Raw genomic sequence first — 12,033 nt, 5'->3', positions numbered from 1 at the left:
GCCGGCCCTCTACTATGGCGGGCCCCCCTTCCAAGTAGTAGGAGTAGGAGAGAAGGAAAGGGAAGAGAGAAGAGAAGGAAGGAGGGGGCACCGCCCCTCCCCCTAGTCCAATTCGAACTAGGCCTTGGGGGGTGCGTGGCCTGCCCTAGGTAGCCCCCCCCTCTCTCTCCCTTAAAGCCCAATAAGGCGCATATACTCCCCAGCGAATTCCCGTAACTCTCTCGTACTCCGATAAATACCCGAACCACTCAGAACCTTTCTGATGTCCGAATATAGCCTTCCAACATATCGATCTTTACGTCTCGAACATTTCGAGACTCCTCGTCATGTCTCTGATCTCATCCGGGACTCCGAACAACCTTCGGTACATAAAAACACATAAACTGATAATACCGATCGTTACCAAACTTTAAGCGTGCGGACCCTACGGGTTCGAGAACTATGTAGACATGACCGAGACACGTCTCCAGCCAATAACCAATAGCGGAACCTAGATGCTCATATTGGCTCCCACATATTCTATGAAGATTTTTATCGGTCAAACCGCATAACAACATACGGTGTTCCCTTTGTCATCGGTATGTTACTTGCCCGAGATTCGATCGTTGGTATCTCAATACCTAGTTCAATCTCGTTACCGGCAAGTCTCTTTACTCGTTCTGTAATGCATCATCCCATAACTAACTCATTAGTCACATTGCTTGCAAGGCTTATAGTGATGTGTATTACCGAGAGGGCTCAGAGATACCTCTCCGATAATCGGAGTGATAAATCTTAATCTCGATCTATGCCAACTCAACAAACACCATCGGAGACACCTGTAGAGCACCTTTATAATCACCCAGTTACGTTGTGACCTTTGGTAGCACACAAAGTGTTCCTCCGGTATTTGGGAGTTGCATAATGTCATAGTCATAGGAACATGTATAAGTCATGAAGAAAGCAATAGCAACATACTAAACGATCAAGTGCTAAGCTAACGGAATGGGTCAAGTCAATCACATCATTCTCTAATGATGTGATCCCGTTAATCAAATGACAACTCATGTCTATGGCTAGGAAACTTAACCATCTTTGATTCAACGAGCTAGTCAAGTAGAGGCATACTAGTGACACTCTGTTTGTCTATGTATTCACACATGTACTAAGTTTCCGTTTAATACAATTCTAGCATGAATAATAAATATTTATCATGATATAAGGAAATATAAATAATAACTTTATTATTGCCTCTAGGGCATATTTCCTTCAACATTTTCATCCACTCGGATCTACCGCAATAAAAACGCATGCTTCAGTAATCATGGAAGAATATGCGATCTACTTGTAAGAAACTTTACTCAGTGTCTCATCGGCTATATTTGGCTCAGTCCTCTTAATCCAGATTTGAATTTAGATGGTTCGCGGTTCTTCTTTTTCTCACATTGATATGGGAGTTTATAGAAAATCTATAAATAGTATATGTTATAATAAACTATATTATATTTATACATTTCCATAAAAGGAAACCATACATCTTTAAAGTACAAATTGATAATTTGGAGCATCCTGGTATTTTCATTTCTTGAAGTCGAGCATATTTTCGTATCTCCTGCCATGCTAACAATACATGAATTGAAAGAATCTTTAACCGAACTTCGCTTTTATTGAACAGAGAAACAAGGGTCCTACAGTATGATTATTTATAATGTTAAAACATTCTGCTTGTAGCATGGCAACACCGCTATTAACCTCTATCAAACAACATATATTCCTAGTTTACTACAAGAGTGCTGATGGGACAGAATATCATATGGATATATAATGAGATAATCTATTTATCGGACCTAAGAATTATAGTAATCGGGCAATACATCTGATTAGAAGGGAAGAAAATCTTGTCTTTGAAACTCGTAAATGGCTGACAAGCTCAAGTATATCATCCAAAACATTGGCATGCTTCGGCATGCATATGTATGTGGGATATTTTTTGTCGTACTTTGTAGAAACGAAAATGTTTCATATGAAGCTCCTTTGAAATTCAAGCGCTGCAGACGTACCACTAAGAAGGCTAAGGTAGGTTTTAAATCCTGCAAATGCAGTTGACAAATATAGAGAAAATACAGCAGGTCATATGAGTTGTTACATTTAGTTTCTCTTGAATATATTACATTTATTTTTACATTCAGAATTTTGATTTTGAAGGAGTTTTTGGTTTGTTCAAAGAAAAAAGTTGTTTTCAGTGGGTTATTTTTTTAAGATAGTAGGCATGTTGTCTGGCTTTATATTGACGAAAGCCCCAATTACAGAGTAGGATTGCATGAAGTAAATCACCATTGCACCATGCGTACGTTTCTAGGTGGGAGGGTAATATTTTTAGGAAGAAAAGTGATGATGTACTAAGTGAAAAAGAAGGAGTACTTATATGATTTCTTGTAGTGCTAAATGACATGATTGATATGGATTTCAGGTATTTAAGGAGACCATAAATTTGGATGAGCAATATCCGGAGTTGGTTGAACAAGCAAAACTGATATTGAAGAAGTGCAAAGGACTTCCCCTTGCACTAGTCACCATAGGTGGCTTCTTGGCAAGCCAACCAAAAACTGGTTTTGAATGGAGAAAATTGAATGAGCATATTAGTGCTGAATTGGAGATGAATCCAGAACTTGAGATCATAAAAGCAGTCCTTATGAAAGCTATCATGGTTTACCCTATTACCTCAAGGCTTGTTTCTTGTATCTGTCCATCTTTCCAGAAGACCAGAAGATTGCACGGAGACGCTTAGTGCGTCGTTGGATTGCAGAGAGTTACTCAAGTGAGGTGCGTGGCAAGTCAGTGGAGGAAGTATTGGAGTGTTACTTCATGGAACTTTTAAGCAGGAGCATGATCCTGCCATCTCAACAATCAATTCATAGTAGGAAAGGAATTGACTCCTGCCATGTCCATGATCTCATTCGTGAAATTGCCATCTCAAAGGCTATGGAGGAAAATCTTGCATTCACATTGGAGGAAGGTTGCAGCTTAAATAACCAAGGCATGGTGCGTCATCTTGCTGTAAGCAGCAATTGGAAGGGGGATCAGTGTGACTTTGAGAATACAGTAGACTTGTCCCGTGTACGATCACTGACAGTGTTTGGAAATTGGAGGCCATTTTACATTTCTGGTAAGATGAGGTTGCTACGAGTGCTGGATTTGGAAGGCGAGTGGGATCTAGTTGATCATCACCTTCAGCACATTGGGAAGCTTGTACATCTTAGATATCTTTCCCTAAGAGGACATCATACAATATTTCACCTGCCAAATTCATTGGGGAACCTGAGACAGCTCCACACATTAGATATTTCAGGTACAAGCATAATAAAACTACCAAGGACCATCATCAAGCTTGAGAAGATGGAACACATTCTTGCTAGTGGCACAGGAGATGCAGGTAGTCATATAGATGCAGATAAGCAGTCTCTGATGTTGCCTCTCTGTTCAGCGTATTGTTGTGTGGCATGTTGTACACGGAGGATCCTAGAAAATGAACTCGATCTTGATGATAGTGCACAACTTAACAGGCATGATATATGCACTATGTTCTGTTGCAACATATTACCATATTTTGTGGCGGGACGAAACCCAGGTGGTGTTGAAGTGCCAAGGGGAATTTGGAAACTGAAGGCCCTGCACACACTGCGTACTGTGGACGTCTCAGTGGGGAAGGCTGTTCTACAAGATATAAAAAAGCTCACCCGGTTACGCAAGTTAGGATTGACGGGCATCAACAAGAGAAATGGTCAAGAGTTGTGTTCAGCAATTTCTCGTCTCAACAGCCTGGAGTCATTGTCACTGCAATCACATGGAGAGACAGGTTTATCAGTTTGCTTGGATGGCCTGTCCTCACCTTCAGAAAACCTGCAGAGCCTCAAGTTGATAGGCAACCTGGTTAAGCTGCCGGAGTGGATCCAGGGGCTGAAAAATCTTGTGAAGCTGAAGCTAGATGGGTCGAGGATATCGGAGCATGATGCAGCCATACAAGTCCTTGGGAGTCTACCAAACCTGGCCACCCTACGTCTATTGGATAACTCGTTCGTTGGTGAAGAGGTCCGTTTCAGTTTCTGTCAGGAGGCATTCCCGAGCCTGAAGGTGCTGCAGTTGGATTGCATAGGAAACCTCAAGCTGGTGGGATTTGAAGAAGGAGCAGCCCCTAAGCTTGAGTTCCTACATTATTCTAAACTGAGGAGCAATCCCAGTGTTGGGTTGTTCTGTGGGTTACCACATCTGCCAAGCCTCAAGAATTTTATGCTGAATAGGAGGGACTGGTGTGATACCAAGTTGGTGGAGGACCCGCGAGGCCAGCTCGCAGAGAATAAGAACGGGCCCGTTTTGAAGAGTTATAGTACTCCCTACGTCCGAAAAAGCTTGTCCTTCAGATGGGTGCATTTAGCACAAAATGGACGGAGGGAGTAGTAGCTAGCTGTACTCTACTGCGAATATCTGTTTCCGAGCCCGTGCCCAGATGATCCCGTTATCCACACCACTAGTTTGCATATAGATCTGCGCGCTGTGAAGTATTTCCCTACCGTATGCTCTGAAAATTAGTCCAGCCAGGCACGCAATCAATGCGACGGCACGTCGCACTGTTGTTGTGGCTCAGCTTGCCATCGGATGGCTCAGCTATTTTTCTGAGCCTTGCTGGTCCGTGCACGACCCGGTTACAAGAGAAAAAACAATAAAGCAATCGTAGTTGTTCGTCATGGTCGCTATGTACTTTGCTTCAGTACATTAGTTCCCGTAGCAACCTGTTTATCAAAGTTGTTTTGAACGCTCGGACCTGCGTAATTACTGAAGGTGGCTCCCTCTACCACTAAGCCTGTTTCCCCATGTAGACCTGCTGGTTTTTATGTAATATTGGTCTATGTGATGTTAATGAAGTGTTTCATGCAAAAAGGAAAAGAAAAAAGGGACTGTGTTTCTGTACCATCTCAGGTCTCATGTATGAATTCCATTTTGCTAGCACATGTAATGTAAAACAAACAAAACATGCTGTTGCAGATTTTGGTCATCCCTTTTTTGGCAATTAACATCTGTGTAGTTCGGGTACATTTTTCGTGAACACAGACACAATGACAATTTGTACATTCAGAGGGGCCAGGAACTAATTTGAATTGGCAAGCACATAAAGAAGGAACTCAATATGATTGTGCAAACTTTATCATCACAAATTTGCACATATCCATGGTAATTTTTATTCCACGGCATATGATCAGAGTCATTCAGAGAGTGCATGCAAATAGTAGATCAAACAAACATAACTAGTTCCAAATTCAGAATGTGCCAATTTAGACAGATAGCCACCTGATAACATAACATCTAACACGTGAGTACAGTAATTTAAACTAAGTAGATCTCCATCGCGAAACACAGCCCATGTCTATAGTTCGCCGCGCGTACAAGCTGGCAGGGGTTTTCCGATGCAAAATGACACGTGATCTCAATCGAGCCAATCTAACGTTCATCACTCGCACAGCCAAAAGATCTTGCCAAGCTGCAATCATTCTGAAAGTAGTGCACGTTATACACTCCACTATCTTACCTGCGAAGCAAACGAGATGTACATTAAAAAGGGTCATACGTTTGGGTCTGTGTAGGACACATCTAGATGTGACATAGTTATGTCACATCTAACTTGATGTCCACTATGTTTGTGGTCTATTTTTTTGTCCCAATTTTTTTTGTTCCTTATTGTTGTGTTATTTGTGGGAGCTTAGATGTGACATCCTTAGAAAACATCTAGATGTGAATTAGACAGTCTAGGACACATCTAGATGTGACATAGTTATGTCACATCTAATTTGATGTCCACTATGTTTGTGGTCTATTTTTTTTGGTCGCAGCTTTTTTCTGTTCCTTATTGTTGTGTTATTTGTTGGAGCTTAGATGTGACATCCTTAGAAAACATCTAGATGTGAATTAGACAAACTGTATACGCTTTTTTCTTCTTCTTAAACTACAAAAACCCTGTGCATGATCAAGGCAGTCGCACACACCTGCTGCATGGCTCGTGTTGCGCCACCAACGGGTACACAAATGACCATCCACGGGTGTCACCAACCCAGCGCCGAAAGTCATTGAATATGGTGCAGACCCGATGCTGGAACTTCTTTGTTAGTTCCTCATGTTTGATTTTCATCTCATCTGTTGGATCAGTCTCAGTAGGGTCAAGCACCATCATAATTTTCTTCTTCGTATCCGGGATATACAATGACTAACAATCCATGAAATTCACCGGGAACATGAACTGAAAGTTTATTTGTTCAATAACAGACATACAAAATCAGACAGATAGTACCATAGGGAATAGTTTTGCTAGGTTTGTGGTAGGCAATCCAATACCGAGGGTGCCCCATGTGGCACTTCAAAGGAGAAGATGATGCCACCCGCTATGGTCGGAAGGGTCCGGATACTTACGCTGCTTTGGCAAAAATACTGTCCGGATTATACAAAGGGAGGAGGAGTTCATCCACATTAAGCCCATGGATGGATTTCCTATGTACAACCCTCCCAGCTGGGTGAGTTTCTGTCCCACTACTCTACTCCATCAACTCCCTGAATCCTTTTTCATAAATATTAATCCGTCATTTATAACAGGAATGGCGGGAAGTCACCAGGGAGATCCACAGCCCCGCACCATAGCCAGAGGACCACAACCAGGCCCTTGATCCCGGATTCGAAGAGGATCCGGATATATTCGTGGAGCTCGGGGAAGGGGTGTGTCGGTGTCAAAACCGGCGGATCTCGGGTAAGGGGTCCCAAGCAGTGCGTCTTAGGATCAATGGTAACAGGAGGCAAGGGACACAATGTTTATCCAGGTTCGGGCCCTCTCGATGGAGGTAAAACCCTACTCCTTGATTAATATTGATGATATGGGTAGTACAAGAGTTGATCTATCACAAGATCAGAGAGGCTAAACCCTAGAAGCTAGCCTATGGTATGATTGTTGTTGTATATGTCTATCGACTAGCTTGGCCCCGGTTTATATAATGCACCAGAGGCCTAGGATAACAAGAGTCCTAGCCGAATACGCCGGTGGGGGAGGAGTCCTTGTCTTGATCACCAAGTCTTGTGGATTCTTCCTTGTATGCGGCAGCTGTCCGGACTGGCCCATGAGTATACGGCCATGGGGGTCCTTGGCCCAATCCAACTGATCAAGAGACGACGCGTTGAGTACCCCCTAGTCCAGAACACCGTCAGTAGCCCCCTGAACCGGTCTTCAAGTTAGGGATGCTCCTCGATTTTTCTGAACTGTTCTTCATCTTCGGTTGCCGGTCTTGAAAACTGGTTCAACAAATCTTCTCATCTTCTATCTTGAGGATCGCCGAAATGCATTCGACGAGCTTACACGTCGGGTATCCGAGGAGCCCCTTTAAGTTTCCGGCCTTTATCAATGCCTTGTTATTTTTATGCCACGCCTCGGGTTAGGAGTTGTTCCCGGGAGGCAGTGTCCTCTTGCGTCTGAGCTCTAACGCCGGACCGCATTCAAGGTATCTCTTGTAGCCGAGCACCAATGCCGGCCTGCTTCCCGGCTCTAACGCCGGAATGTATCCGAGCTCCAACACCGGACTATGTATCCGAGCTCCAACGCCGGACTGTATCCGAGCTCCAACATCGGACTATGTATCCGAGCTCCAACGCCGGACTATATCCGAGGTGTCGTAAATCACCTTGGTTCAAAGAAGTTTGAAGGAGTTTAGCCGAGCTTAATGCCGGAAATGCCCTCTATGGAGCCAGCCACTAGCGCCCGAGCTTTATGCCGGACTGCTTCCGAGGTGGTGCACTTCCCCGAATGTGGGCCGATTTTTGTCAATATTTTTGATTGGTGCAATTTATTCTCTGTCGAGATACATAGCCAGTAGCCCTCAAGGTGGGTATCGGTCTAAAACTCGAGATGCACATGAAGGATGACATAAGACCGCTGATCCCCGTAGCCGCTGAGACTCAGGTTGATTTGCAAAATCGGTCTGAGGATCAAGTCCTAGCTTGGCAGAATACTTCGGGACACAAAAAGCGTGTGCTCAGTCCTCGAGACTCAGGTTGGGTGCGGCCGACCAACCTGAGGATCAAAATCTCCTCGGAAACTGCATTGCACTTAAAATTTTCTGCATAGAACAGGCAATGCAGTAGCCCCCGAGACACTGGTCGGGTGACAACACCAGATCAGGGGATCGATGTGCCCCTTTAATATTTGTAAATAATAAGCCCGAAGCCCAGTAGCCCCCGAGCCTTAATGCAGGCACGGGAGGCCGAATTAAGGATCGATATCCATAGTAAAATCACAAATTATGTGTAATGACTCTATGTATCCAAGTACTTTACGTCATTAAAGCTCAGATCCGCATTGTACAAAACTTTGTTGACCGACCATCGGCTTCCACCTCCTCGGCCAATAGCCGAGGAGTGTTTGTCCTACTTTATAAAGCCTTTATGAGGGCAAAGATTTACAACAAACAAGGCAATCCGGCCATACGGTTTTATAAACAAAGGTACGCGGAGAGACATGTTATATTACTGTTTAACAGAAGAAATGTCTTCCAAAGAAAACAGTCTCGCTATCGGTTCCTTTCTTTGGGTTGTCATGCTAAGCATGATCATGAAACCTCAGCTCCAATGTAAGAGCAAAATATCGAGGATTTAGTTTGGGAGGCCAGTTAATAGCCCCGGTAGTGTTCGGCGACAGTCGAGGTCAATCCGTAAACACTTCGGCCATTGTTATGAATGGCCCGTCATTTAACACCGTCATTGGATCGCCGACCAGTTTACGCTTATTGTGACAGTCAGTTTTCGGCTTTCTCCACTGAGGTGCTTAACCATGTGAGTTGGAAGCACAATCGCAGTGGTTCTCCCTTTGCACACCTAGCCGAACAAAGCGGAACATAGGAGGCAAGCGCAGGAGCCGGGCAACCCAACTATTGACCGAAGACACAATTTGAAACCGATGCATATATAGCAATATCCGAGAATGTTTTTGCCGAATCTCTAAAGGTGTCCGGCGTTGCACTGCGAGACTTGTGCTGAAAACACACAAATAGTTTAAAAGTGCCATGGGCTCGAAAAGCCAAAAAACTTGTTCAAAAGGTTAATGTCCGAACTAGATCAAGTGTTCGGTGCCAATCCGAAAATTGGACTTTAGAAAAAGGTGCTTCTGCCGTGCTTTAACATGACACATCCTATCTCAAAACTTCAAGCGGGTCAGCCTACGGCTTCAACCTCCTATCCCGAAGGCGGAGTACTTCTTACTAGGCCAGTTTAGCAAACTAAACTCTAGCGGCTTTGAGAGAGAAATTAGGCGCCCCGGCTAGTGACCGCACACTTGTGTCGAAAAAAGGAGTGATAAATAATAATAAAAACTTTGCAACGACTAAGAAGAAAAACACTTATCATAAAACAGCTCATATAAATTTAAGAGCCCCCAAGTGACTTGGGTAAAAGAATGATTGCATGTACCGAAGTACTTATATCATATCTATGTTCAACCGAACTTTAAACGCGTCTTAACCGACCGTCGGCTTCTCCCTCTTCGGTCAAGGACCAAAAAGTGTTATGTACTCCATCTGTCGAGAATATCGACGGTGTTTCCAATAACCAGGCAATCAGGCCATAAGGTTGTAACAGACAAAGCGCGCTCAGGGAACTTATGCTATATTACTGCGAAGTGTAAGAAGCATCTTCGAAGAAAATAGTACCCCCACCGATACCTTTCTTCGGTGCTCATTGTTATTATGAGACTTGTGCAATAGATTTTTTTGTACTCATGAGTTCCGTTGTGTGCCGACCATGATTGAAAACAATAAGAGCGCTAGCTTTCGGCTTCACCCAGTCTGAGGTCCGGCTCGGTTGACCCGATCGTGACAATCGCAGAGGTGCTCCCTTTACTCCCTAGCCGAACAATCGGGAACGTAGGGGTAAGCACAGGAGCCAGGCAACCCAGCTTGCAAATCGCTTAAGTCAACATGGTGCATATTGTGGCGTAATACACGAACAAGGAACGAAGCCGTACAAGTATAACCATATGCAAGAGGAAAAAGCTTCATGAAGGAAGCCCCCAAGTAAACGGGGTATTTGAATTTGCACGTCACAAACAAAGTTTGGACAAGGAAATTTTTACAAGCAACTAAAAAAGTATAATGCTTGGCTGAGCCGAACACAAGTTAAAAATTTAAAACTTTGAGCATGAAGACAACTTAGCTGGTTAATGTGTTCGGTATTGATGACGCGGTCCGAGCTTGATGCGGGACAAGGTTCCATCCCCGAGCCGGACCCGAGGTGGCGGAGAAAAGAGCTCGGCACTCCAAAGTGGTGACATAGCACGGTCAATGCAGGACGGCAGGGTGATGCCGAAGTCCCCGGCATGGGGTAATGAAGTGTTGACGAAGCCCCCCGTCCAGCCGAGGTGACGCCAAAGGATATAGTCCGGCTGGATCATTTTCCTGTGCACAAAAAATAGTGCAAACCGGAGATAATAGTAATAATAATAATAATAATAATAAATCATTGCATAACAAATAATTTATGCAAAGTGAGTAATAAAAGAAATATGGCCTGGCGCCGAAGTCAATGTCGATGCAGGGCGGCGGCGTGATGCGGTAAAGGCATGGCAAGGCCTGAATTCACAGGTCGGTTCGAGTTCCGGATGTGGCGTTCGCCGGACTATGTACGAAACTGACCGAACCACCATGCGACCATCGTTAATGCGGCCACCATTTGATAGACCTGCGTACATATGACGGATAAACCAGAGTAATAATTCATTGGGAAAAATGAACCCTAACAAGCAAAAAATACTAGGACTAATAGCACCTGGCTTATTTGTTGTAGCAATCCGAAGAAAGGTGATTCCCAAAATTGGGACTCGATCCGCACACCTATCGCCTGATGGGCGATAAAGCAACGGCAATGGCGATGCTGGCAAAGGTTGGCTCACCGAGGCAAAGCCCTCGGTCTATCTAATGTGACGGAGCTGGTCGGCCAGCGACACCGAAGTCTCCGGAGTAGGTTGATGAAGAGATGATGGAGCCCCCGGTCCGGCGATGCAGGTCGTGACGTGGTCGATGCCGGCTTGATGAAGTGACCGTGTGGCGATGCAGGTGTGCCCGCTCCGTGTAATCCGTGGGGCGGCGATGTTGGTGACGATTTATCCTTCGCGATGCCGAATTATTGTTCGGCTGGCCGAGATGATGATCCGAAGAAATTGAGCTCGGCTCAACAAAGCGACGACGTGTCTAACGCAGGTCGGCCGCCGTGGAGTGATGTTGTCGGGCTGGTTTGACACCGGCGCGACGGTGAAGTTCGTATTGCAAGAATACTTTTAATACTACTGGGATGTGTTTGAGAATAAAACACAACACCCCATATGAAAACTTCCTTCAAAAAGGATGTCCGAGATCCCGTTCATAAACAAGATGAATTTGGGTCGGACTCGTTCTCACGCAGAAAACAGATCCAAAAAGTGATGCACTAATCAGAAGTTTCCCGGAGTTTGGACGGTCGGATCGAGCTGAAGTTTTGGCAGGTGATAGATATGGGAATTCCGCAGCAAATCAACGGTTGGATCCTCCAAAGGACATCCGAGCTGGATACCACGCCCTAAACTTGTCCGGATTCTCGTCCAGATTCAACAGGGCTCCGGTATATCGGAGATTGCCGGAGATTCCTCCATCGGAACTCGACGAAATTTTTGCAGGGTTGTTGTAGACTTAATTCTGCATAATTCCACTGAAGTAATCATTTAAGCGACACTCGGGGAGGCAGTGGCGGCAGATACAAGTTTGTTGTCCAGAAAAACAGCATGGTCGCCTGAGGGCAATGTTGACGTTGAGCCCCCGAGCTCCATGGATGACTCTTCCATGATCTTGATAGAGATCGGAGTTGGTGTTGATGAAGGCCTTCATCCAAACATGACGATCGGAGGTAGGGCGTAGTCCTCGGTCAAACCAAGGTGACCAGTCGAGCTTGTGACGAAAAAGCCGACGTCGCAGTTGACCTGCAGTCGAGCCATTGATCCTTTCGCCG

The 12,033-nt window shown here is 44.8% G+C and overlaps 1 pseudogene; it reads left to right on the top strand.

Annotated features, from left to right (window-relative positions):
- Positions 1-4,434, top strand: part of LOC119308991 — a 9,288-nt pseudogene extending 4,854 nt beyond the window's left edge.
- The last annotated feature ends 7,599 nt before the right edge of the window (positions 4,435-12,033 follow it).

Source organism: Triticum dicoccoides, chromosome 5B, assembly GCF_002162155.2.
Source record: "Triticum dicoccoides isolate Atlit2015 ecotype Zavitan chromosome 5B, WEW_v2.0, whole genome shotgun sequence".
NCBI classification, from domain to species: Eukaryota; Viridiplantae; Streptophyta; class Magnoliopsida; order Poales; family Poaceae; genus Triticum; species Triticum dicoccoides.
Note: the sequence above shows the minus strand (reverse complement) of the source record. Positions and strands in the feature narration are given on the sequence as shown.